The sequence below is a fragment of the Amblyomma mixtum genome, chromosome 1 (assembly GCF_055824585.1).
Source record: "Amblyomma mixtum isolate Tamu chromosome 1, ASM5582458v1, whole genome shotgun sequence".
NCBI lineage: Eukaryota > Metazoa > Arthropoda > Arachnida > Ixodida > Ixodidae > Amblyomma > Amblyomma mixtum.
In genome coordinates this window covers 34,477,151-34,504,883 of record NC_143012.1, presented here as the reverse complement: position 1 = coordinate 34,504,883, position 27,733 = coordinate 34,477,151, and the positions used below count along the sequence as shown (strand labels likewise).

The window sequence follows — 27,733 nt, the reverse complement described above, 5'->3', positions numbered from 1 at the left end:
TTTATGCAGTCGTGAACCGCTGTATATGTTTCGTGTTGGATTGCGGTTTGTGTAATCATTATCTGGCTCGATATATTATATGGTGGGGAATTGCAGTGCTTTGGTAATGCGACTGATTTTACGTGTAAAAAAGTCAGCAAGCTGAACAGTTCAGCACGTGCTGTTGTGCTTGTTCATTAGTCACTTCCGGCGCCAGCGAAGGGAAGGGCCGCGAACAAAACACTCTAACAGGAATACGCCTATATTGGAGTAAAAAGGGAGTAATCTCTCCTTTGACGCACTCTCTTTTATGAAAAGGAGTGCGTTAGAGGACGGCTTACTCCTGCATTTTTACTCTTTTCTGTTTATAGTGCGGGGTCGAAGAAGAGAAGGCTAAGAGGCGCCGAACTTGAAGGTTACAGGCTATTTCTGCGTCCAAAAACGCAACGGAAAATTTCCTGTTGTCACAACAGATTTTGCTATAGTGTTTTGGGACCTCGCAACAGAAATTCTTGTCGTAACAACAGGACTTTCTGTTGTAAGGGGCGATCTCCTGTCGTAACGACAGAGCCTGTCGTAACAACAAACAACAGAAAGACCTGTCGGTACGACAGGACGACAATAGTTTCTGTTGTATATTGGGAGTGGCTCTGTCGTTTTTTTTTTCGAACTGGGGATGGTCCCTCTGTATTTTTATTTCTTGCTGGGATGGTAGAAAAAGAAAAGGCAGAAATAACTTCGCTTAAGAAACCACCGTATACAGCCTTCCTCGAGTGTAGGTCTCACGTGGGAGTAGTCTTGCGAGATAAGCCCGTAATTTGTTGCCGTCATCACTCCTATAGTAGTAGTCCTCGCTTATCCAGCCGCGTGTTGTCCTCTGCAGGAAAGAGCTCTCTTCCACGTCGTCGTCTTACCGGCTTCCTAATCTGATCCCTCTCCGACGCCGCCGGCGAACCTTCTGTCTTGCTTAGCTGACGTCGTCCCCTAGATGCTGCACGTGTACCGCGCGCTTAATGAGGCGAAACTACGCCGGACAGATCTTTGCGCGGACGCAACCGAACTACGCGTTACCTGACTCGACTCGGCCGCATGAGGAGTCGTCGCCGCCGGGATGCGTCTATACCTTACGTATTAGCCTGGGCGTATAAGCACTTAGGCCTAGTTAGGCATATCCTCGCGCGGAGCACAGTGGCGAGTTGGCCCAATATTGGAAACGATGGCTTCACTCTGGTCCATTGTAGAACCGGGCTTTGTCAATACATTGCCAATATTACCCGTGCTTCTTGGGAGAGAAAAGGAAAAGCCGTAGACGGTTGAAGGGCCAGATAGCAGTGGGAGGCGGTAGAGACTACCGTTGCCTGCTACGCACGTGAGAAGCAGTGACTAAACACCCGTGTTTTTTTTTTTTTTCTCCGAACATCCGGAAACTGGAAGGAAAGCCGATTTCGTTTCTATTTATGCTTGCTGGTTGTACTCCTTCGACGCGCGTGTTTTGAGTTAGTGCCGGGATTGATAATTGCGGAAAAGTTGGAAACGAATCGCGGCACTCATCAAATCCGGCTTGGTCCGGTAACACTTCACACGTCAACCTGGAACCGGGTCTCTTGTTTGTTTTGCGTCAAGGCGTTTTTGAGTGCGAGAGATTATTTGGGCTGTACGAAGTACGCGTGTGTGGAGCACGTGGGGCTGTTGCTTTCTGTACATTTTCTAGCTCGTATTGTGCGTTTTGTTCAGACAGACCCCGCACGAGCTCTAGCCACTGGGTGTAAGCCTAATATAGTGTATATGCAGTTGTGCTTAAAGAAAAAAAAATAGAACCTGCTTTCTAAGGCCGATCTGAAGTTTGAAATGCGTGAAATTTACGGAAATGTACAGTCTTTGTCAAAAGTAACCGGGCTGCACGTTGTTTTTCTTCAGTCTTATATTAAAGCCATTATGCCAGCCCTCAAGCTCTAAATCCCTTTATGGTAAGAAGAACCCCTGTTCTCACCTTCAATGAACTTATTGATATTTAAGGAAGCCATGAAGGCTCTATTATACGAATGAGAAGCAAACCATGCAGCCTGCTTACTTTTGACAAAGACTGTACGTGCATGTGATCTCTTCGGTTATCACGCTGCGGTGTATTAGTACGACGCAGCAAGGCATTTCTTTTTTTTCTGTTCTGTTGTCTCGGACACGCAGACGCTTACGTCGTTGCCGCTACAAAGTAAGGACCGCCATGAAGTCGCCGGCCCGTAATGAAACTCGTAACCCGCTTTCACGGTCGAGCCTAGCGCGGGCTGGAGGAAAGCGGCTGTCGTGCGTTGGGCTTCTTCCCGCCCCGTGTGTTATTCGATACGCTCCGCGGGCGCTTTTCTTCGCCATTGCAGCGTCGAAAAAGAGGAGCCCCTCGCTCGCCATGGGGGCCGCTCGCGTAGCGGTGACGAGGCGGGCGCTGTGTGTGCAAACGAACTCGCCGGTGACGTCACGCTGGCGGCGTGACGCCGCGGTTAACTGACTGACGGCTGTCAGCGGGCTGCCTGAGAGAGAGAGAGAGTGAGGTAGAGGAAAGGAACGTCACTTCTTTGTTATTTACCCTTTCGCTCGCTCGGTCTCTGTGTGTTTTGCTTTAAAGTGTTTGCCCATCCTCTGCGCGCACGTCGAGCGCAGCGCAACGCCCTTGCATGTATGCGTGCAGTCACTCACTCACTCCCTTGAGCGTGCAAAAGTCGGTGCTGCTGCTCGAGTAATTGAGTGCAGCGTAGCGGAAGGTGGGTGTACGCGTCGAGGAAAGGTGTGTACTGCTCCTCGCGCTGGCAACAATGTAGTCGCGCTCGCAGGAAGGGACTGAGTCTGCAGTACGGCGCGCTGCTCACGTAATAAGGCTTGGTTTGGTTTGGTTTATTGGGGTTTCACGTCCCAAAGCAACTCAGGCTATGAGAGACGCCGTAGTGAAGGGCTCCGGAAATTTCGACCACCTGGGATTCTTTAACGTGCACTGACATCGCACAGTACACGGGCCTCTAGAATTTCGCCTTCATCGGAATTCAGCCACCGCGGCCGGGATCGATCCCGCGTCTTTCGGGCCAGCAGCCCAGCGCCGTAACCACTGAGCCACCGCGACGGGTTCTTTTTAGTTTATAACAGCTCCGTCTTTAGCGAGAGGTATCTTTTTTATAGTTAAAATGGCGTAGTCTATCGATAGAGGCTAAGTTCAATCTTTCCTCTGGCATGCAGTGCAGGTTTGGCAGTACAGTGCTTTTCGCGCGGACGCGGTAACCTCCGCGTCCAAAGCGTTGTTTATAGTACTAAACGCGGCTAGAAGGTGGCGCCTCTGTTAGGTAATTTTGAGAGGAACTCGGTGCGGGCGAGGAGGAGCAAAGGCGTCGCGAACGGGGAAGCCGCGTTGCTCCCCGTTGTTCGGCGCTGATGCGGCTTGCACCGCGGGGTCCTCTGGCGGCGCAATTATCGATCCGCGTAGCCTCGCTAATGAGCCTTCGCGATGTACGCATATTGTACTCGAGCGGTTTGCGGAGGGGAATGGGCGGACGGCGAGACTAATAGGGCGTAGGGTCACGCGCGGCGCGTAGGTGTTTCGCTTTCTCGAGAAGCGTTTCTTTTCTTGGGAGACGCTTTTATCGCGGAGTGGTGCCCCCGTTTTTATTGTATTTTCGAGGGGTACTCAGTCTCGTGAATGAGGTGAAGAAAGAAAATGAGTAACTGAAAAAAAAAAATTGTAACTCCCGGTGGCTTGCTTACTCGTTGCGGCTTCGTTCGTTTGGCTCGGTTGTGTGCCTTTATCTGTTACTTTGTTTAAATTTGAAGCGTGGCACGGATGATAAGCCTGGTATTTCTAGCCCGTCTTGGATTCGTATTGGTGCGAAAGCATTAATTACTTCTTGGGGTCATACCAAACCAAGGATCTTGTGGCGTCCCTGACCTTGAGGGTGCAGAAATAAAATAAATATTGCCGCGACTGGGTTTCGAACGAAGCTGGCCACTGCATGAGAGCACTGTGCTGTCGCGGGAGCCGATTACGCCTCGTGTTAAGCTGCAATGCGCTCTCGCTCCGAGCATTGCACATCATCATCAACTTTCATCTGCGGTGAGGGCGAATAATAATTAGCCTCGATCGGAGCTAAACCTGGTCGTCAGACGTGCTTACGACCCAGCTACGAACCAATCAGGCTAAGAACATGCTGTTGTTTCACTACTTTAAGCCCCTACTTTTTTGCTCATCTTCACGTCTAGAACCCTCCTCGCATTCTGAATCGGTGATTGGATTCATGACCTATAGATGCGCAAGGCCACGGCAGTCACCTACCCGCGAATTCCTCTTCCCTTCTTTGGCCATACGGCAAATTATGACAGCAGGAAATGTCTCTAATCGCATTCATTCATTCATTCATTCATTCATTCATTCATTCATTCATTCATTCATTCATTCATTCATTCATTCATATCTTGTCGAATAAAAAGAGGCATGCAAATAGTGAACTTTCGCTAAGTTGGCAGCGTCACACACGCACGGATGGCATATTTGAAAACACACGCAGAGCCGACGAAGAGCTTTGAAGAGAATAATTGTGCTAAGCGTTTTCCCGGTTTGTACACGCTACTAGAAATCATGAAAGTTTGAAGACACCCCCCCCCTTCCGTTTTTAAGGCGAGAAAGCCTATTTATAGGCTCATGACTCGACAGCGTGTCATTCCGTCCGTGCGACCTAATTGACGTAGGGCATTCGAAGTGGTGTCAAGCGATTTGTCTTCTTGCGCTGTACACGTTGGCAGCCGAGGTGTAGTACGTCGTAACTCGAAATCGGTTATAACGAACGCACCGGATATAGCGACGGTACGGTATGTCCTAACTCGAAATCGGTTGTAACGAACATACCGGATATAACGACGGTGCGGTATGTCACAACTCGTAATCGGTTATAACGAACACACCGGATATAACGAATGTGTAGATGACCTAACTCGAAATCGGTTATGACGAGCACAATACCAAACAAATGCACACAATGAAGAATCGGAAGCGTTGCAGAGAGCTCAGCAGGATGGCGCAAAAGCTTTTCGAAAAGCATTGCAGCACGTAAGGTGACTTAATTTTTCTTCCCTTCTGCTGCGCGTTCTCCGGCGTCCAGATGTGTAGCGTATAGCGTTAACAGCTGATTGCGCGAGACGTCGTGGCAGCCAAGGCTGACAACCCAATGCCCGTCGCTCGCGTTATTACGACAGAGCGTCATTACCAGTTCCGCGTGGAGCTCCTCTCGGCACATATCGTGCATACCCTCCTTTCGAAACCGCGTTTCTCCGCGGGGCGGCGTCGCCGCGCTGGTGCCGCGCGCATTTGATGATGGTTGGAAGATGAGAGGCGCTGCCTGTTGATGCTGCAACTGTTGCGAGGGGGAGGAGGGCCTGTATTGCGCAAGCGCGCTGGATAGCCCGCGTGTTCATCTTTATGGGCAGCACCGCGGCGTCTGCCTCTCGGGTGGCCGTTTATGGACCTTTTTGGACCGGCGGCTGCCCGTTTTGCAGCGGTAAATGTGTTCCCACTTTTTGGCGTCCACCAACCGCTGCAGCGGTTTTGTAGGGGGTGAGGCGGTGTTCTGTTCCTCGGCCGCCACGCCGTCAGATGTGGTCGTTCAGCCCTACATTCAAACACAGATGCGCCTGTACGGGGGAGGGAGCTGTCCTTTAGCCACGGTGTAAGAAGTAGCTACTTCTTACCCCATGCCCCTCTCTTTTATAAAACGGGAGTGCACTAGAGGGCAGCTTACTCCCTTTTTACGCCTTTCTGTTTAGAATGTGTTTATATACTGAAAGTAAGTGTTTATACTCTTTATATACTGAAAGGAACAGGACGAATAGAAGTTGGCCTGCATGTGTCTATATGGTACCGCGTTCGAATGGTAAATAGACCATTGTGAACGAAAATGGAGCCTTTATGAGCTGGAAAAGACTAAAGGCCCATAAAAACCGGTGTGCAATGGACTCTTTCGAACACCTGCGCCGACGGCTTTGGCCACGTCGAGACGAACTCCTCCAGTCGACGCGGAACCGCCGCTTCTGTCGCTGGCTGCGTTCGTTCGGCCAACTGTCGCCTCGCGGAAGCCCCAGACAACAATGCTCGCGCGACGAGTTACGCGAAGCCCAGCCGGGCGCCTGCCCCCCAGGCCTTATAAAACGTGGCGCGACCGGGGCAGGCGGCCTTCGGGCGCGTTCTCAGCTTCGCTAGCCATGCATTGCGCCGTCGCCGCTTAGTCGCCCGCTCCTCATCCCCCGCAGTGGTGGGAGAGTGTCTTCTTGGACGCCTGCCCGACGTGCAGAGAGAGAGAGAGAGAGAGAGAGAGAGAGAGTGTGTGTGTGTGTGTGTGTGTGTGTGTGTGTGTGTGTGTTGCGCGACGGTACGACGGCACTCGTCCGCCTTGCATGTGCTTCGCGCGTGCGAAGACGAGAGCGCGCGCGCTTATGCATAGTGTATGCGGACCGCCTAAATAAGTACGTGAGGCAGCGACGCGCCGCCGGCCGTGACAAAGAAATGCTGCCGCTGTCACACGCGTGTGTTGTTGCTTGATGCCGCCGCTGCTGCTGCTGCTAGTGCTGGCTAGCTCTCTCTAGCTTGTCGCCTTCCGTGTGGGTTACTGCCGCGACGTCTGAAGGCTCGTGATGTAAACAGCCGGCCGCTTGTTTTCACTGCGCGCCGCGCTTCCTTTTAACCTTGTGCCTCGGAGGACGTGACCTCTTGAAGCAGCAGTCGGGTCGGACGAGTGCGCTACTATACACTCTAAACATTAATACGCATATATATGGGAGTAAAAAAGGGATAAGTTGTCCTCTAGCGCACACCCTTTTATAGAAGGGTGTGCGCTAGAGGGCGCTAGTGGACAGCTCGCTCCCTTTTTACTCCTCTCTTTACGGAAGACGAAAAGCTATAAGTTATCCAGCACTAGCAGCGACAGTCTGTAGTTACTCCAGTAACTGGATTATATGTCTATGGGGGTTTGAAGTCCCAAAGCCTCTCTCAGCCTATGAGGGGCGCCGTAGTGAAGGGTTCCGGAAATTTCGACGATTTGGGATTCTTTAACGTGCACCGACATCGCACAGTACAGGCCTCCAGAATTTTGCCTCCGTCGAAATTTCGACCGCGGCACACGGGCCTTTAGAATTTCGCCTACATCAAAATTCGGCCGCCGCCGTAGTGAAGGGTTCCGGAAATTTCGACCGCCGCGGTCGAAATTTCCGGAACCTTTCACTACGGCGGCGGCCGAATTTCGATGGAGGCGAAATTCTAGAGGCCCGTGCACTGTTCGCTGTCAGTGCACGTTAAAGAACCCCAGGTGGTCGAAATTTCCGGAGCCCTTCACTACAGCGTCCCTCATAGGCTCAGTCACTTTGGGACTCCAAACCCCCATAAATCAGTTACTGCCTGAAATTTCTAATCCACTTAACGCTGCGTTTTTATTGCCTTCACCGTGTTTCGCCGTATACCCGTGCCTCGATCGTTTCTCTCCATTTTTTCCCGTTCGTCGTTGTTCGTCTTTCTGCTCGATTTTTACCTTAGTCATTCGGTTGCCGAACGGATCCATTGTTTTCGCCAGAGCCAGCGCAGCTTGCTCAGCTTTTTTATTTGTTTTTACGTTGCCGAGACAACTGTTGGTTCGAAAAACACCTTCGACAGAGTCGTCGCGGTTGATGGCACCCGCGAGCAACGCCAGTCTGGCGCTGCTTAAGCCATCGGTCGGATAAATTTGGAAGCCGAACCTGGCTGGCTAGCGAGCCCGGGCTCGGTTCGTGACAGTGCTATATAGTTGCAGTCGGGCCGGCTTTCGAAAGCTCGTCCTGCAGCACTGCAGACACGCATGCTATTCACGCGCGACGCGTGGCAGGCGGCAGTTATAGTGCCTCGAGAGAGAGGCTTTCAATTCGCGTGCGACGCATGTGTAAGTAGTTCGGTGCGCCGCGAATCTTGAGACGGTGTGGTAGGCACGTTCGGCTCTTCTCTGTACAATTCTGCTTTTGCGTTTTGCGGCTCCTGTTCCGGGTAAGTATAGCTAGCTGCTCGTAGTGTGCTGCAGATCTGCAGCTATGTCTGTCAGACACTTGGGGGCTTGTGCTTCGCGTCCTGAGTTGCGTAAGGCTTAGCTATGCCGCGGTCCCTTGCGCTCAGTGCTACGTCATCTCCACGTCGCAAACTGGATGCAGATGAGATTAGGTAGTTTGCGGTGACATAGTGGGCGCGGTTGACGGACAGGATTAATTGGTTGGTTGGTTTATGGGGTTTAACGTCCCAAAGCGACTCAGGCTATGAGGGACGCCGTAGTGGAGGGCTCCGGAAATTTCGACCACCTGGGGTTCTTTTGCGTGCACTGACATCGCACAGTACACGGGCCTCTAGAATTTATCCTCCAAAGAAATTCGACCGCCGTGGCCGGTATCGAACCCGCGTCTTTCGGGTCAGCAGCCGAGCGCCATAACCACTGAACCACCGCGGCGGCGGACAGGATTAATTAGGAATCAGTGGCAGAAGCGTTTGCCTTGTACTGGATATAATTCAGACGATAGTGATGACGTCATTTGTCTAACAAACACACAGTCTCGCGCGATTGCTTTTGTGACGACTCAAGTCGCTTGTTGAGGGAAAGGCAATTTTGAGAGGGACGACCGAATCCCAGGGGAATGACAAGTCGACTTGCGGGAAGGCCTTCGGCGGTTTCGCTTTCGCGCAGCTGACCAATTTAAGCCTGTCTCGTGCAGCTTTCTTCCATGTTCTTTTTGTCGTTTGTGGTTTAGTCCGTTGCTTGCCGAGCCGTATACGAGGTCTGTTAGAAAAGTATCCGACTTTATTTTTTTTTGCGAACACCTGATGGATATGAAACATGCGCGCTTGCATCATTTGACCTTGAACCTTCATGCGCATGCACGAATTTTTTCCCGCCTGCCGATAGCGTCAGTCGCTGGGACGCAGCATTTGAGTGAGGCAGTGCGCAGTGCTCTCGTCGGTTTTTTATTGCAAGGAAAATGGCGGAGTGAAAGGAGCAGCGATACTGCTTCAAATTTTGCCATTATCTGGGCGACAGCCAAGTGGAAACCATTCGAAATATTCAGACGGCTTTCGGTGACGATGCTGTGAGCAGCACACATATATAGGCAGTGGCACAATTGATTTAAAGATGGCCGCACATCGGTGGAGAACGAGTCACGCTCCAATCGGCCATCAACATGCTAAAATTACCAAGTCATTGCCGAACTGAACGCTGTGGTGATGCGGGACCGTCGCGTGACTATTTGAGAAATTGAGGAAGAGGTGGATATGCGCAATTTCTCCGCACATTCCATTATCACCGAAGATTTGGCCATGGAGAGAGTTGCGGCGAAATTCGGGCCGAAGCTGCTCACGGTGGAGCAAAAGCAGCTTCGTGTTGAAGTCTCACAGGACATGCTGGATTCCGCAAACAGTGACCCCGACTTCATCAACATCATAATCACTGGTGACGAGTCTTGGTGTACAGGTACGACCCGGAAACCACATCCCAGTCGTCACAATGGCAGCATTCCACGTCACCAATGCCAAAGAAGGCCCGCCAAGTGCACAGCAATGTGAAAGTGATCCTGACTGTTTTCCTTGACACCCTCTGTGTGGCAGACCACGAGTACGCACTCCACAGGGTTAAACAATGACCAAAGAGTACTACAGGGATGTCCTCCGTTGCCTAGGTGATGCTGTGCGGCGCACGAACCCAGAGCTGAGGTCAACAGGAAATTGGCGCACCCATCGCGACAATGCTCCTGCACATTCCTCGCACTTGATTCAGATTTTTTGGTCAAAAACCAGACTCCTGTAGTTCAACAGACTCCTTACTCTTCTGATATGGCCCCTGCGATTTCTGGTTGGTTCCCAAAGTCAAAAGGCCATTGAAAGGAGCGCGATTTCAGACAAGGAAGAACATTGTGGCTGCAACGACAGCTGAGCTAAACTGAATTCCGAAAGGGGCCTTTTCGGAATACTTCCTACAATGGCAGCAGCGCTGGAAGAAGTGTGTGGAGTCCCAAGGAGACTACTTGGAAGGTGACCAGGTTTGAAACGCTCCAGTTATGCAAGTTTGTTTTCTACGGCCAAAGGTCGGATACTTTTCTAACAGACCTCGTACGTAAGGCGCAGCGCAGTGAAAGGCAAGGCGGTCTAGTGCAAAACGAACAAGCCTAGTTGCTACGCCTGAGCCCGTGACGCCACGTCGATGCCCGTAATCGTACGCATGTCGTGCATCTTGGCACGACCTTTCTCGTCAAAACATGAATCACTCTCAGCAAGCGTGGAGGTCTAAAGAAAAATGAAATGTTGGGGGGAGGGTCTCTGGGTGCGGTGTTCTGGTTTATACCAATTCGTGCTGCATTCGGGACCGTCCGATAACGCGCATACATCATCGACACCGCCTCCGCCCCCAATGGCGCCTTCCCACGTTGTCCCTCGTGCTTCCTTCCCCCACGTTCTCTCCCCGCTGAGGCAGGCGAAAACACTCATCTTTGACTCGAGCCTATGTCCCGCTCTTCTCGCGTGGGACGTGGCGTCGAAGCGTGTACGAACGCGCGCGCTGGCGGCGGATACTTGATGCTACGCGGATCCCCCGCTGCTGCTGCTGCTGCTTCTCCAGGTGTGTATAAGTATGTATGCATGCGTTCGTCTTGCGATTGGCTGGCTTGCCTGCGTCAGCGCGATCGGTTGACTGACCTCTTCCTGCCCGCCGAGGGTTGTTGGCCCGTTCGGAAGTTCGTCACCGCTCGTTTTTGCACATCCCCCTCCCCCCTCCACCCCCTCTACACCGCGTGTGCGGGGGTGTTGCTCGCCGCCTCCGCTTCCATTCCAGCACGCGCCAAAATTAAGTGGGACACTCGTTTGTCATGCCAGCTGTGAGCGAGCGATGGTGGGGGTCATCACCTTGTTCACACCTGCGGTGGTGGTCGTGGGTGTCGAACTGGTGTAGGTGCGAAGTATGTGTCGAGTGCGTAGCGGACGCGTCTTCGGCGGCTACCTGAAGTGCGTTGTGTATAAGTGTACAGTTTCGGTCGATGTGAGCTGTAACTCTACTGCCGAAGGCGCGCCTACGCAGTTTCTGCAGCGATGTTGTGCGCCGTTGCAGGCAGCATAAAGCGGGCAGGAAGCCTTGCAGGGAGAGTTCTGCCTTCGATTGTGAGCCGCATTCGTGGCTTTACTGTATGGCCGCCGCCGGGCGAGCACAACTCTGTGAAGCGAGCTCGCGTGTTGCAAGTAACGTTGAACGCGGTGGTACCGGCCGCGTCCTAAAAAATACTTGTGCTTCTGGAAATGTAATGGTTCACCTAAATTCGTCCTTGTTCGTGCGAGCTTGTTCGTGGAGGAGGGGATGTACTCGCCGATATATTTTTTATTGGGGGGGGGGGGGGGGGGGGGGGGCATCGCGAATGTGACAAGCTAGCCTTAGCGCCCTTAAAATGTTTAGTACGCTTTAGACATAAATAAAGCACACGTATCCAACCCTTTGTTTGTTGCATAGTAGTGTTAATTACATGTGCTCGTAAAGCCCAGCATAACCAAATGTTCCACGGCGCGAACGCTCGGCCTTTTCATTTAGCGGCTTCCGTGTTCCATCAACTTTTGTGGCCGACCGTACGCGAGACGGTGTGATGTCGTCGTCATGCTGCTCGTTTTTCCAGCTGAATTTAGACTAACGGCATGGACACATCGAAATTCTAATCTCTGCCTTCTGGAAAGGCGAATTGCGAAACATTTGATGTACTGTCCTCGTATCAAGTTTAGGGACACGCTTTTATCAAGGGCAGTGTACAATTTCTCTTGGTGGTAACGTTTATAATTTGAAGCTGCTTCCAAAATTTGAACCCGAAATTTTGAGGGGAGGAGGTTCGAGGCGGCATAGATAACAACTGCGTTTCCACTTACCCGTCCGCCTCCTAATGACGCCAATTAGCCCTCCTGTTTATTTCCCAACTTCGCCTTCTCGTCAAAACAAGCTTTGCACAACACCGGCCTCTCTCTCTTTGGTCGTGTCCCTTTTCAAGGCCGTGGGGAAGGGGAGTAACAATCGTTTTCCCGCTAAGCCGTCCTTCCAATCTTCCCGACGCTCGTCCGCTATTTGCGCAGACCGGGGGACCTATTTGAGACCAGAGATAGAAAGAAATAGCGGCGGTAGTAAAGCTCGCGCGTGCGGTACCGCTCACGCACGAAAACATCCCCCCCCCCCCCCCCCCCCCCCCCCCCCCCCCCCAATTGCTTTGAAACCGGAGTCCGCGGGTCTCTGTCTCTCTCCAGGCCCCGGCGACTTCCCGAACGAATGTCGAGCGACCCACTGCGCAGAAGCGCCGGTGGGCCTACGCAGTGTCGCCTAATTTAGAGAAACGCTCGGCTTCCAAAGCCGATTTCATTTTGGCTCCCAGCTCTGTCGCTGGCGAAACACTTTTCTTCGTTCACTTTTTTGTTTTCTTTCTCGTTCCTTCTACCTTTACTGTGAGTTGTCCACGCTTGTCTCAGATTCCTCCGTGCCTTTTTCCCCTAGTCCTCTGCGCCGTTGTAGGTGGTAGCGGCGGTGCAAAGCGCAGCAGAAGGCGGTCTCCGCGGCCGTCCGTCGTAGTTTTCCCCAAATTTCCCCCGCCCTCTTGGTCGCCGCGGAAGCTGCTGCCGTTTTTTCCCCGCCTCCTCCTATTTTCCCCACATTTCCTCCGGTCGCGACGGCGGTGGCGTCCCCTGGCGGGAGAGGCAGTCACACGTGCCGCCGTTCCGTTGTCTTCGCTGCGTTCGAAAAATAAAGTAAACAAACAAAATGTGTGCGGTAGCGACCGCCTGGTTTTCCCCTTTCCCGTTTTTTTCCTTCTCTTTTCTTCCAAGCCACCTACGGCCTCGTTTCCCGTTTCCCATGAGCGTTCAAAATTCTCCACGCATGCGAATACACAGGGTTTCCGACCCATCGTACCATCGTGTGGGCTCCGGCTCATGCGGGTCTTGAGGGGAACGAGGCAGCAGACGCTGCCGCCCGCGCGCTTACTCACCGGGCGTCGCCTCATCCGCAGCCTGATCCGGAATTCAATTTCAATCCGGCCATCACCTTTAAAGAGATCACCTCTCTTTATCAAAATTTTCATGGTCTCTATCCCCCTCCCTGTAAAGGCCTCACCAGGGTGGAGGAGCGCTGGCTTCTCCGCCTCTATACCAATACTGTACTGTGCCCGGCAGTACTTAAGCACTTCAATTCTTCTTTCTCGGGCGCGTGCCCACACTGTGAGGAGGAGTTTTCGGACACCTACCACATGGTGTGGGCATGCCCTTCCAATCCTGCCTACCCACCCCTCCTCCACCCCACTCGAGAGGACTGGGAAGCTGCCCTGCGCGGCTGCTCCGAACTGCATGCCCAACAGGCATTGGTAGCTAGAGCCCGGGCCGCTGCGGAAGCTACAGGGATCCCGGACTAGGGATCCCTCCTAGTGTTTGTAAGGGGCGGGCCCTTCCGGCTCGCCCCATCGACCTCTCACTGTAAATAGAAATAAAAGTTTTCCTCCTCCTCCTCCCATGAGCGCGTGTCCGCGCCTCTGGCCGCGTCTCTCCGCGTTCGTCGCGTGTCCTTTTTTGCCGTTTGTTGGCTGATCGTCGGTATTCTGTTTCGTGCCGACGGGTATGTGCGCACGCCATTGTACCCGTGGGCGACAGGCAGCTTCGTTCGGTCAGTAATCGTGGAAGGAAACTGAATCAAATGTTTCTTTTTCTTTTCAATTGTTAAAAAAGGGGGGGGGGGGGGAAGCAGAAACTGAGCTTTTCCGTTATCCGCTGCGCTCTTGGATTTTAAGCGTTTCCAGATTCTTGATTTCCGGTTGGATGGTCATTGATGTTTGTTGGCGCTTTGTGACGTTTTTTTTTTCTTACTGGCCCCGTACGGCGCCCGTTAAAGGGACACAGAGGACGAATAGAAGTTCGTCTGAATCGATGCGGTATCATGTTCTAATTGCAAGAGACCACTTCCGCCAAAAGCTGGGTTTTTATAAGCTAAGAAAGGTTACATCAGGAAGTACAAGTGTCGCCATTACCGGCCGGTTTTGTGTCAAGTAAACTGCGTCCACGGCCGGTTTTTTCGCGGATCCCGGAGGCCATGCAACGTGGTCAGTCACTTGAAAACGGCGGCAAGGCTGGTTTGCAAAGCATAGCACGCAATACCACCGCGACCGGATGTATATACGGTTGCAGCGAGGTTGCGATGCGGGCATCACGTATGGTGGATGCTAATCAGAATGCGCCTTGCAGCACCGTTGTGCTTTGGACTGAAAAGGGTTTCGCATTTAGAATTTCGTGTAATCGGCCTGTGTTCCATTTTGTGTTTTTTTTTCTGCCTTACTTTATTGCGTTGAACGGCAACCATTTGCATATGGCTTAACTCAATAGGAATCTTAGCTGTATATGCAGTATATGTGTGCTAACAGTGAGGCCGCTTGCTGTATAATAATAATGATCTTTATTGCCCTTTGTATTTATTTTGTTTTATAGTACATGCCATTGGGTTGTACAGAAATCGCTGCAGGTAAATGTGTACACCTTTTACACGTATCGAGTAGAGTACACCGCTTGTTTGGGTGAAAGAACTGCTCGTGAGCTCAAGTAGAATCTTACGAGGAAAGGTTTTTTTTTTTTTTTCGCTTTGTGACAGACCATAGAATGGCTTTGTAAGACGAACGTTTTTATATTTGCGCGTAAGCTTTAGCTCGGAACGATCAAGATTTGCCAAGTGATGATTATAATATTCATAGAGTTACGAAAGATGCAGAAAAGGATAGGTATGTTCGCATGGCCGAAGAGAGTGAATTTCGATTATCCTCGTCCACAGCTCGTTCGCACTGCGCGCCGATCGTCGTTTTTTTTTTTTTTTTTGCTGCCCTCATCGCAGCTATTTCACTCTCTTCTCTTATCGCGCCTGTCTGGTCTCCCGGGGCCTCATTTCTCTCCAGCTTTTTCTTTATTTTGTTTCGCCGCTGGTCAAGGAATTTGCATCGGTTTGATTTTCCGCGTACTGGCGCGAGTATGCGTGTGTCTGCTTTCATATTACTCCGATTAGAACTGTGCCGCCGCATATCTGTATATTCCACGAACCTTTTTTTTTTCGCGGCTTTTAGAAGCCTGCAACCCCGTCTTGCGTTCCAGGGCCCTCCGTGATGGCGATTTTCCAACTAGTCCCTGACAAGCCTTGGCGAGAATGAAAAGCCGATATTAGGTGTCCGTTCAAGCACGTTCTCATTTTTTTTTTTGCGTGTGTTGTTTCTAGAATTATCAGGGCGCTCTCAAGCTTTGCGAGAGCACTGATAACAGCCTGGCCCCACTGGTGAGGCTTCCAGTGTGTTTTCTTTTTCAATTGCGTCTTCCTGTTTGTGCGTGCGATGGTTTCTCTGTAAAAGGCTTACCTGCGGACCGGAAGTTTCCTTATTCATCGCGGAAGCTTCCAGCCTGCTATAGCTTATATCAGTTTACTAACTCGAACGCCGCAAGTCCCCGGATTGAAGGCTTGAGTACAGTGCATTTTCAAAACTTCGGGAAGCCGCGAATTCGGTATACTTAAGAGCGGGGCGTCTTTCCTGCATCATTATTTGATCTTTTTTTTTCTTTGGTTACACTCTTTTTTGCAAGTGCTGATCGAAATCTGTAGCGTTTCCCTGCTGCTTGCCTCTGTTTTGGTGTTGGTATTATGGGCGCCTTTACAAACGCTAACAGGACGTTCAGTTAACGTAACCCTTGTTGCAAATTCGCCTTGTAGACTTGAAAATACGGGGAGGTAGCACTTGGCTAACCTGCTCTTCATGTAAACGCTGTCGAGTCGAGTAAAATAAACCTCAGCGCGAGTCGAGTTAACCCGCCTGCAGGGGTAGGCTTATTCGCTTGACCCGCCTTTCTAAAAGCATCGAGCTGAAGAGCTGGTTTATCGGGAGGGGATAGGATAAATGCGAACTTTTTTTTCGCTAGCTCCGTCGCGCCTCCGAGACAAGCGGTGCCGTGTCGCAATCTTGGAGACTGCCACTACCCGTTCCCGCTGCGCTGCTCGACACTGCGTGTCGCTTCAGTTGAACCGGTCTCGACTCGCTAGAATCGAATTCATGTAAGCACGCAGTCGTCGAGTTGGGCTGACTTTGTTCAACTTGATCCCCCGACTCGACCCGCCGCTGTCGGGTTCATGTAAACGAGGCTTATGTCTCGCCGCTTCCGCGCTTCGAGATTCGATTCCGTGCAGTGTATTTCTATATTTTTCCTAGACTGATCGTTGTCATGGCTTCTATTATAAGTGCCAGTACTTGCCGTTCCTTTCCGAGGCCTTCTTCTCCAAGGCCGCATCACAAGCGCTGTCAGTTCGGCGAAACTATCCAGAGGTCGTCACGGCACCATGGTTGCTTAGTCGGACGAATCGAATAGAGCCGTGAGACAGCGTATGCTGATGGCTCTTGTTAGCGCACGTGTACGTCTACTACTACAGAGCGGGCTCATTTATCTAGATGAGGTTACGCGAACTCCCTCCCAAGAGCCAAGCTGTGTGCCGAAGAGCAGAACATCCTTACGTAATGATAACGTTGGGTTTGGTTCGAGTTCGGTGCAGCAGCGTATCGATCTTTGCTTTCAAAAAGCGTCTCGCAGTATTTTACGTAGTACTCCTGGAATGACTTGGTAGTTTGTTGGCTCACGTATATATGGAGCAGATCGTAGACCGTCGGCTCCTTTCGTACTTAGTCACAACGTGGTTGAACCGGTAGATCCGACCATTTTTCGGTATGTACGACGCCTAGTATCCGAGTTGGAGTATTTATGGAACGTAAATTTGTTCGTTGTTTCGGTTTAGCATCGAGCGCGAGTGGGTCTGTAATATGTACTGGAATTTTAGCACAGGGGTGTTTTAGCTTTTCACACCTCCATTGAATGGCACCCAACGTGCGCTGGGTATCGAACCTATGACCTTGGGCTCCGCGGCTGAACGCCATTGCACCTCCTGTGGTATATCCTTTCCGATTCTATTTTCTTGGTCATAGTCATCTTGGCTTCCGCACCGCTACGATATCAAGCTCGGATTATTTGAGGCACCGAACCGACTACGCCAGCAATCCCGACGTTGCCACGACTCCACAGATGCGTAAGAAGCTCGCCACAGGATCGGTGGACCCGCAGGAGGCCTTCAGCGACAACGTTCAGACCGGGAATCTTTGGTCCTGACGTCGCGTCCTTCCCGCCTTCTGTCTGTCCAGGTCGCACGCCGCTTCTCTCGCAGGCCTGAACACGCCAGAGCGTTGCCTCCTCTTGAGTGGGCGTGGTCGGTCTTGGTCGTCACGCTGACACAAAATCGACCGAAACAAACAAAAATCAAAGAATGAAAATTTGAGAGGGCGTTTCTCCGCGTGCAACTCTGAGTCTGCAGATTTTGTAAATAATGTATGATGTAGTATAGTACTACTCCGCAGCTCGTGCACATTTCTTCGTGGGTTTTCCCGACTACCAATCTTCGAGCTCGGGAGAAGTATATAAAAAAAATTATGAAGAGGAGGACGAAGAAGAAATAGGCGGGCAGTTTTTTTAGCTCTCCCTCGCTAGATTTATCCCTAACACGTGCGAACGGCAGAGTATGGGCGAGCGAAGCAGTCAGTTTCCGTCGGTCTAAAACTAAAACTCCCGCGCTTCCTGTCTTTCAGGGTTGACAACTTGTCTTGTGTTATTTTTTTTTCTTTTTAGTTTCGCACCTTCGAGCTGTTCGTCTTGGTTCCTTCTCACGGCGCTTCAGCGTGGTAGCTCTCGGCGAAGGTGACGAAGTTGCCGTCACCCCCTTTTATTGCGCCGTGCTGCGGCTATCCCACCCCCCGGGCTCACTGTCGGCGCGAGTTCGCTTCGACTGAGCTGTGCCCGGAATAAATGGTCTCCCCGCTGCGAGGCGCGGAAAGCGGCGCAGAATTTACAACCAGGCGTGTAAAGAGACACGAGTGTCTCTTCCCAGCTCGGGGTGACGCGCCTTTCTGTTCTGTCGCCTCTTTCTAACCCGCCCAGGGCACGCCTGAGCAGTGGTGAACAGCAGCTTGGCTGGCGTTGCTGTGACGAGCTAAGTTTAAGCACCCGCTTCACACCTTTAGCCCCCCTCCCCTTCTGGCCCCTTGCTACTGACTTTCACTGGGACGTGACCATTCGGGACTGTAGACGTGTCGGGTCTGTTCGTGTTTGAGGTTTATATGTACAGCCCACGGTGCGCACAGTTTACCTGTAGCAGCCTTAGCGCTCGCTATTTCGTGACCGCCGATGACAGTTGTAGTTCTCTTGAAGAAGTTCAGTAGAAGAAGGGAGCATGGTTATAAGCAGGACAAAGGAGATGAACGTTTGTAGGCGTGCGCAGAAACCACAGTTATAAGCGGGACTATACGAAGGCATCGCAAGTTGCTGGTTGCTGGCGCGGTTATATAAGCGGGACAAAGAAGGTACCGCACTCTGCAAGCGTTACAAAGGAAACACGGTTATAAGCGGAGATAAGGATGGACACCGGTTCTGTGAAGTGCAGGAATTATACCCGGAGCGGTTTATGCTCGTAATTTCGGCGAAATGCGTGCGCTTTTCTTTGTCATTGGGCAATATTGGAACTTCTAGTTATTGCTGAGGTAGCGCGTACTGTACTTGGGCTTTGGTTATAGCTGCCTTGCAATAGGCGTAGCGAGTTTTGGGGAGGGACCTCTGGCTGTCCGCTTATTATGGTCGGTGTTTTGTTAGGAAGTAGTCACTCCTCTGACAAAGTGACCGCGGGGTTTTGTTGCTGCCACCCCTGGACTTTTATTCGCTTTATGTCTCCAATCCTTGCACGCATTATGCACCGCGATTGGTCCGTTCGAAATTGAAGTTGCATTATACGGCTTCGAACCGCCTAGATGATTCGGTGGGATCGTGAAAAGTTTGCATTATGCATGTCGGCGCTGCTATACCTGTTCTATTTCCATGCGTTGTTTCTGCGTTTTTAAAGCGACAACAACAACAACAACAACAGCAGTAGTAGCAACCGATCCACGAATGTAAATGCGTTGCTCCGGCGTCATTGCTTATACATACGGATCGACGTTGGCCCCTGGGGTCTGCCCTTTTTTTTAAAAAACGACGCGCTCTCCCATTTCAAGGCTGCTAGCAGTCCGTGCTCGATTTGCGGGCAGCGGCGGGCAGCTTGTGCCGGATTCGGTGTTTCAGCTTCTCCCCCCCCCCCCTTCGCATGAAATATCTGGGTGTGATTTGAACTCCCTCCCGATGCGGTGGTGCGGGATGCTCATTTTCCTGTGTTGCGTGTGCTATTCGGGCGATCATATACGAGGTACTTTTCTTATTTTTCATCGCGTTCTGCACATCTCTGCTTCCAAAATCTTTCCTCCGGCTTACGTTGCTATCTCGCGCGCGCACATAGGATCAACGTTGTTCTGTTCCTTGCCCCTGACTTCTGTCGATATAAATCGCTCCCTCCCTGGGCTTGGCTCTCGCCGTCGTCATTTCCTGTTTTTTTACGACGTATGTCCGCGCCAGTTTTCTTTTCCGCTATCTTCTTTCGCGCGCTTTTTGTTCGCGGGCTTTTTATTCGCGGGCTTTTTATTCGCGGGTTTTTTATTCGCGGGCTTTTTTCCTTGCCGTATCAGCGCCCCGATGTTCGAGCGGAATATTTCTTGCCTTACTGCGGGCGAAAACAGCGCTCACCGGTGTTCGTGTATACCTCCTAATCCCCCTTTCGGCCGTGATCCGCTCCCGAAAAGAAAATCGCGACGGCCCCCGTCTCTCGGTAGCTCAGTGGGCGTGGCTACTACTGCCGGCCCGGACGCGGTTGAAAGAGAAGAGGCGTTTGTTCGGGATTCGTAACAGGCCCGCCCGCTTTGGACCGCGTTGCAGAGTCCGCGCGCGCGCCTTGGCGAATGCGATTATCGGGGCCCCAGAGACGGCGGCGACTTCCGCGCGCGACCTCGCAGTCGCTTGGCTTTGCGGGGCGGCGCAACGCGATGCGGGTCGTTGAACTCGCTGGGCTTTTCTTTTTGCGCTCCACGGGTCTCGTCGTCGTCTTCGCCGTGTTTTGCTCGAGGCTCGACGACTGTCGTGAACTCGAGCATCGCGAGCCGAGCGTCGGCGCGCCGAGCGCGTGTTTTGTTATAACGCTGCTCAGTTTACGGTGGCGCCCTCTATCTCCGGTCGCCTCCTCGACGTCCTCGTCTCGCGATAGAGATAGGAGAGCTGACCGTCGCCGGAGGTCACTAACACTTGCAGCTGTGCGTTTGACTCGCTTCGTGCTTTTTTTGTGTGTGTTTGTGTGGCTGATACCGGAAAGTGAGATAAGGTGCGTGTGGGAGTAATTGACGGAAGCGACATCGCGTGTTTCAGGGCCCTCGTTTGAGGCTCTGAGCGGTCATTGAAGCTAATTGCCCCGCCGCCGAAGTGGGGGAACGGGGGGGGGGGGGGGGGGTCTTTAAAGGCACTAGGGTGGACATGCTAACGCCTCCAAGCCACGGACCGTCATGTGCGTGCAAGAATCCTCGGCTAAATCAAGGAGCGTAGCTTCCCATTTACCATAAAAACATACAAACAACGAAAATTGAAGGCTATGAATGGTATTTGAACAAGGGAAACTCTTGTCGTGCCTATAGTAGACCAGTGATTGAGATTGCCGACTATGATTGAGCTTGCGGACTGGAAAGGATGTTTGTTTGTTTTATGGGGTTTAACGTCCCAAAGCGACTAAGGTTATGAGAGACGCCGTAGTGGAGGGCTCCGGAAATTTTGACCACCTGGGGTTCTTTTACGTGCACTGACATCGCAATTTCCGGAGCCCTCCACTACGGCATCTCTCACAGCCTTAGTCGCTTTGGGATGTTAAACTCCATAAAACAAACAAGCGAACATCCCATCTAGTCCGCAAGCTCGGCACGTATTCGAGTCTTGCTGTTTCCCCGGTCCGGGTTCCCCGTTGTCTCCGGTTTAGTCTCAGTGTCGAAGTTCAACTATAGCTAAACCTCGCTGCCTCGCACGAGTTGCAAAGATTCGTCAACGTTGCTGACGCCGTTGGCACGGGACCTCGATGCGGATCCACGTTTCGGCGTAACCGACTGCGCTGTTGTACGCACCCGTTATCGCTACCCGGTAGCTGTTGTTGCTTCTTAGCATGCGCTGTCAGTTCTTCGTAAGATGTATTCGGGGACCCGGGTTGGACGCACACCAAGTCTTCTCATTCGGCCCTCTCGTTGTAGATGCGCGCCCTCAGACCTCGTTGTCCCGCTGGGTGTATAAGCGTCGCGTCGTAGTGTCTTCCGCGGAAGCCGCCCGTTCGCGCCTCCCGTTAGTCCGGTCCCATTCATCGTCACTTGCGACGACGGCTCGTGTCTCAATGCTGGCGAGGAGACGACGGATGGCGTTCGCGGGTTTGGTTTACGGCGCGAACGCGACGCCAGAGCGCTGTACACGCCGCCGCGCTGCCATTTATCGGGCGACGAACGAAGAACGGGCCTTGGGGGACGCAGTGAGAATCGTATACCGGGAACGAACACGAGATGCAACGTCGCCGAGCGAGGGAGCTCGACGTTCAGGGTCGAATCTTGAATTTCATTCTGGTTGTTCACACGACGGCGAAGGCATGCGTGGGGCTCGTGGAATGAACCCCTGGGGGAAAGAGGGGGGGGGGGGGGGGGGGGGGGGGGGGGTCGGGTTCGCATGGACAGCTGGTCGTGCTGCTGTCGGCTTTTCTGAAACGGAAGCTTGAAGCGGCTCGGAAGCTCTACCCTTATAAAAATGGTCTATAGACAGTCTATAGACTTCTTATAGACCTTACTGCCTTCCTATAGATATTTCTTTTTGTCTATTCATAGTCTATAGACTATCGATAGACAGAAGTCTGCTAACAGTGTATGGCCATAATTCTATAGATTGTCTATAGAGTGTCTGTAGCATTTGTGTTGCCTGTAGACTAGTCTATAGGATTTTATATAGAGAGTCTATAGACTTTATAGACAGAAGTGTAAGGACAGTCTATAGACTGTCTAACAATTTTTTTTTGTAAGAGAAGCCTCGCTCCCGGGAGAGCGTTGACCATTCCGTCTCGTTTGGTTTTCCTGATCGCCGTAACCGGAGGCTGGATACGCGAACTTCGTCGCGCCCTTTGAAGAGAAAAAAAGTTCGTGGCCAGCTAGCCGGTGGCATGGCACGAACTGCTTCAGAAATTAGACCCGAACAAAGGCGAACCTAGTAGTAGTATATGCGTTACTTTACGACTGTATGCTAATGAGCAGGTGTGTGAATAGAAAGGAAGAGAAAAAATGAATAGAAGTAAATGAAAAAAAAAAAAACGTTTCCGCTTTGAAAACAAGTAGTCGTAAGTGCTCGTCATAATTTTTCAACTCCACGTTCCTCGATTTCGCCTTTCGCTGCCCGAGCAAGCATATGAAGAGCCACACACGCACAAAAATAACTGTCGAGATTCACTGATCATTATATTCTCTCAGTGCCCGCTTAACTGGCGCCAAGGCTCAAGATGTTCCTATGCTGCTCACTTCTGAAGCAGATCTGAAGCTGGAAGACGTGCGGTTGACTTGTGGGCGCGAGGCTCCCCGAAGGCGGGTCGTCGGAATCGATGATATTCGAGCCGCTGCTTTTTGGCTAGTGAGCTCGCGCCACGAGCTTGGCGTTAGCGATCGGAGGGTTTCATTTTCTTTTTTGAGGAGGGGGGGGGGGGGGGGGGGGGGGGGGTTGCGTTCTCTCTGGTCGTTCAGGGTCATCCACTATCTTTCTCGGTTGCGTGCTGTGAGAAGACCCCCCCCCCCCCCCCCCCGCCCCGCCCCTGGCGCGCGACTAGTTTCAAGAAGCTCTTCGAATTCGGCGCGCCTGAATTTCTGCTCACTCTTTCTTAGCGCGTACTCAGGGTAGCTCGAAATCTCCCAGCTGTGGCTTGGAATCGCGATAACCGTGCCCTCCATGATTTGCTCCCGCCCTATGTGAGCTGTGGCGACGGCGGTTTCGTGGTGTCAGACGTGTTCGTCCAAGATTGCGTTGACATTTCTAACAAGAAAGCTTGGTATGCCTGAGTGATAAATTAATCTGCGCCCTCTTTCTTGGTGACGGACTACTGGCTGGGTTGTATTACGTGTTTCTTTGTATGACGGCTGGGCCTTTTCGAGTGGCTTCGCGGAGTTGGTGTGCTAACGGACCAGCGGTTGGGTTATGCGTTTCTTTGTAATGGTTGGGCTTTTTCGAGTGACTTCGCGGAGTTGGTGTGGGGTAGCGAATCCGGAAAAGCCTCTGTACGTTATGGGGAACGTGTCAGAGCTGACATTACGCTGCCTCGTCTCTCTAGTGGTCGCTGCGACACCCGACACTGTTGCAGCTAACAAGTTCGTTAAGTTACTTGACTCCTCCTTCACTAAATTTTGGAATTAAATTGAGTGGGTGTGGTTTGGAAATCTCCAAACTGGACGCTAACGCAGAACAGCTGGCCAATGTCGCCCTTGCTATTTGAGAGCGCTGTTAGTTTACGCGTTTTCCTCCGATGTGATTGGCGAAGTAGCGGTATTGGGCAGCGAGTTTCGTCAATGACTGCCTCTCATATGCAGTTAGAAAATAGAAATGCGTAAGAATTTGGGCTAAACCTCAGTTGTCAAATTTTATATAGGCTTTCGAATTTTCCGGTTACAAGCACTAGCTCGGCTAGTTAGCAGGTAACTATAATTAGAAACAAATAACAAAAGCCGGCACCGATTAAGCGTGAAAACGAGTGCTACGTCGTGTCCATCATTCCCGGGCAAAAACTTTGAATATTGAAAGACTGTAAGGTACTGTTATGGAAATGTTGAAGGTAATGGTCCATTCTTCCGCGATGTGTAGCGGAATCTTTCTTTTAAATGTTATCGCTCGCATGGAGCTTCACTGCCGTAGAAAACGAATGGGGGACGCATTTCACGATGGCTAAAACGTTAATAGCAAAAAATTGCGAGCTTGCCGACGTGAAATCTGTGGATATATTGATTATTATAGTGAAATCTTACAATATACCAAAAAAATTGCGTTCCTAAGCACTTTCCCGTTCATTCCCGTTCAAAAATGCTTTCAACCAGAATTGTTTGGGTTCGCTCATTTGCGGGCTCTTTAAAAGTTATCCTAAAGCTGACAGTCTTTTTCAACGCTTCGCGCGGACTCCCAGCTGCGCGTTCTTTGTTCCCTACACGGGGCCTCGGCTCCTCTGTGCTAGCGGCAGCTGGGCAGGCACACGCCTTCTTTCTGTAAACACCGAGCCGAGGTTCTCGACCCTCAGTGCGTCATCGGCCTCTGGTCTGCAGACTGGCGGGACGCGGCGTCGTTGACGGGGTGTCGATGCCCGCGCCAGTCGTACATTGCGCTGGCTTGGACGATTGGAACGTCACGTGTCCGTTCGATGAGACGTCTTAAATCACCGTTGGTCGTTGCGGGCGAAAGTGTAGGCAGTGTGTCACTGCCGGGATGTGCGTTACGTAAACGCCAGACTAGTGTCTGGGTGAAGAACTGTGTGACTCCTGACAGACCTTTTAGATCTTGTGTGAAGGAATCTATGCGGTTCTTTCTCTTGCTTGAAGTCAACTCACCCCTCCGGTGTTTCTCTTAAACCACGGCCCCGTGTGTGCTAAAACCTGGCCTTTCGCTGGTGCGTCCGTGGAAAACGACTCCAGAGTCGTGAGTCCCGTCATTAATACTTGTTCGATTAACCTTGAGTTTCGCTTCAGCGTCACTGGTTCATAAGCCTCGTCCTGCCTTCACCTCTGCTTTCGTGGTGTTTTAAAAACTGTCTTCATCGTTCGTCTCAAGCCACAGCACCGAATCTTCAGCATGTTAGTGAACATACGTAGCGCCTGCCCTTCGCAGACCAGAGTTCAAACACGGAGGCGGGATCTGAAAACACCTGGGCGTCGCGAACCCGTGCTGTCGCAGCCCTAACCGGCATACAACTGCCAGCTCTCCGCTCCTGAGTGGTTGTTTAATTGTGCTAACCTCGGCCCGGTTAGCCCGTTGTTTGTAGAGTCTGGCATTGTCCGGCTTCTAGGAAGTGTTGTCTGCTTTTGCCGGGGTCTGCTACAGAAACGTACCACTGCTTTTTTTTTTTTTGGCTGGCTGGCTGGCTGGAAAGTGTGTATTCCGTTCCCTGAAGAAGGGGCCTTCGTTCACTAAACGTAAAACAATCGCTCTTCGCGGAACTTGCGCATGAACGTCATCGTTTCAGTTTCTTTCCCACACGAGCGCCTTCGAAGAAAGGAAGGGCGCTTATTGGTGTATGAGGAGGTCGCACCGCGGGGCATGCAGAACCGCGCTCTATATATTGGCGGAGCTCGCTGTTTGTAGCATCAGGCCCGAGGAAAGTTTTGCGAGGAGAGCGGAACGGAGGAAAACAAAAACAGAAAAAAAAAGAGAATGGCTGTTTAACCAAACCCCGCGCTGCGTTGCGCTTGGAAGCGGCGTCCCGTTTACGTTAGCGCAGCTCCCCCCGGATCATCCTCCGCTGGGGCGGTCTGGCTGGCATCTGCTTTTGGCCGGTTGTCCTTCTTCTCCGTCGTCTTCTACGTAAGACTTCCCAAGACCCTGAGCCGTGGCATATCCGGCGAGCAGTGTATGTTGTTCTAGCCTCCCCCCGCCTTTTTTTTTTTCTTCCGACTCCACCTCCCAGCGATATTTGGGCGGCTTTGAAGACTTTGGCGCGTTGAGCGACGCGAGCTTTCCACAAATGGAACCAAGCTGCCGTGCCCTCCTCCGTGGCGGCCCGCCCGTTGTTTTTCGCGGCGTCAGGACTCGCTTCCCGTTGGGGGTACGCCTGACGAAAATCTGCCGGGATCCGCGAAGTGGGCGCCCGTTCTGCCTCGTCTTTCTCTCTTTCTCACTCATTCGTTTCTTGATCGCCTTGGCCGTTCCTTCGTTGTGGTTCCAGCCCCGGGGTTTGTCTTCGTGGAGCGAGCCGCAGCAGCGCCTCAGCGCGGGAGGCTCCGTTCCTAGACCCCCGTCGTGTGGGCCTCGCTTCTGGAAGCGCAACCCCGGGGTGCCTCCCGAAATGGTCTGAGGAACGCCTAACCATAATAAACTTACTGCGCGCTGGTTCCCCCCCGTCTGGTGTTTATCGCGTTGGGAGCGCCTCCTTCCTACGCTCTCTCGCGTCGTCTTTCCCAGCGGCTCGGTTTGTTGTGGTTTCGCGGTCTTAGGTATACACGCGCACTCAACACGCACAAAGGGCATTCCTTCTTCTTGAGCTTTGCTGCGGTTTCTGCACCGCGGCCCGGCTGATTGCGTCTCTCGAGTCGATGACGTCCGCAGCTTCCGAGAATCACCGCCAAAACGCACGCGGCAGTCGGACGAGTGGGAGAGCCAGCCGGCGATTCTTTTGTTTATGGCAAAGGAACGAAATGTATTAAGAAATTAAGCTCGGAAACCCGTGGCGCGCAAGCTCGCGGGCACGTCTTCAGCGCCGATCATTCTCGCGTGTTCGTTCGCTCGCTCTCTCGCTCGTTGGTTTGGCTTGCCGAACCCCACGGCTTGGTGGAAAGAGCGAGACTCTGACCCCTTTCTGTATCATCGTTTTTTCCACGCGGGCCAGTGGCCGAGCACCGTGCTTCTGGGAAGGACCCAACATGCCCAGAGAGCGAGCAGTATAGTTGTGGTCTTCACGCGCAGGCTCTTGCGTGGACGTCGGTTGCCCCTCCCCCCTTTCCACTCTCTCTTCGAGTTCTCTCTTCTTCCCAGAGGCCCGCGGATGTTCGGGGTCTTAGTGCAGTGTTCCCGTTCCTTCCGATGTCGCGGTTGCCATCGCTTAGCGCCGGAAGCAGCGATACCGCTGGCTGGTACGTTAAGCGTCGGTGATTACGCCTCCAGTCACGTCTTCTCCGGCGGCGCGAGGGGCCTGTGTGTTTACCGCCTCCTCCTGATTGGGAACGGCCGCCAGCGGTCACGTGGCGAGCCGTGTCGGTTTCCTCTTAGCGGAATCCCTTCGCTGCTGGCAGTCGCCTCCCCTCCTCCCTATTATACGCTCGCACCCTTCCCTTCCCCCAGCCTTGAGCCGCGAGTCCTCGGCGCAGTCTCCATCTTATAAAGGGTCTCCCGGGTCAGGCCGCGACCGTACTCTGGGTTCCTCACTCTTCGGAGGCGGTGGGTGGACGCTGAACTTGCCTGCCGCTGCCCCGTCACTTCGAGGGGTTCACCGTACGTTCCCTGCTTGCCCGCTTCGATACGACGGGAGCCATACGAGGTGCTGCTGCCGCTGGAGACTCTGCGTCGCCGTCTTGTGAAGCCCGTGCCTGTGTGTGTCCTTTAGTGCGCGGTGGCTTGCGTGTATCCCGGAGTTTCCACTTCGAAGATCATATCACGTGAGTTTGGCGTCCTGGCCGTTCAGGCTTCTTGCCGTCCCCAACCGTTTGGTGCCTATCGAGACGCAAACGGCACTTCCAGCGTGTTGTCCGGGCTCCTTTAGAGCAGCCGCGAAAACTCTGCTTCAGATCCGGTCAACGTTTGACGGATAGTCAGAACTTTCGTATACTGCGCTTCTTTTGACTGCTTACAGATGGCGCGACAATCTGTAAGCTACCAAATTTTGCATTAGTGGGAGTACTGTTTTTTGTAACAGGGTTGTGGTGAGCTTCGCATTGGGCATTGTAGGAAAACTGCAGTTCTTCCATGTCGTCTGCCGAGCTTTCTCTCTCTGGCCCGAACCTCGTCGTAAAACGCGTGGGTTCCCGCTGTGCAGTGCGTACAAGTGACGGCCGCATCGCTCACCTCTCG

The 27,733-nt window shown here is 52.3% G+C and overlaps 1 protein-coding gene across 4 annotated transcripts in view; it reads left to right on the top strand.

Moving 5' to 3' along the window:
* Window positions 1-27,733, top strand: part of LOC149365985 (uncharacterized) — a 195,152-nt gene that overhangs the window by 124,682 nt on the left and 42,737 nt on the right. The window contains exon 1 of one of the 4 annotated variants that reach the window (XM_089547456.1): window positions 27,169-27,321. The exons of the other annotated variants lie outside the window; for them this stretch is intronic. The gene's annotated coding sequence lies outside the window, so the exon portion shown is untranslated. Of the gene's footprint in view, window positions 1-27,168; window positions 27,322-27,733 lie in introns of those variants that run through there. 4 annotated transcript variants of the gene reach the window in all.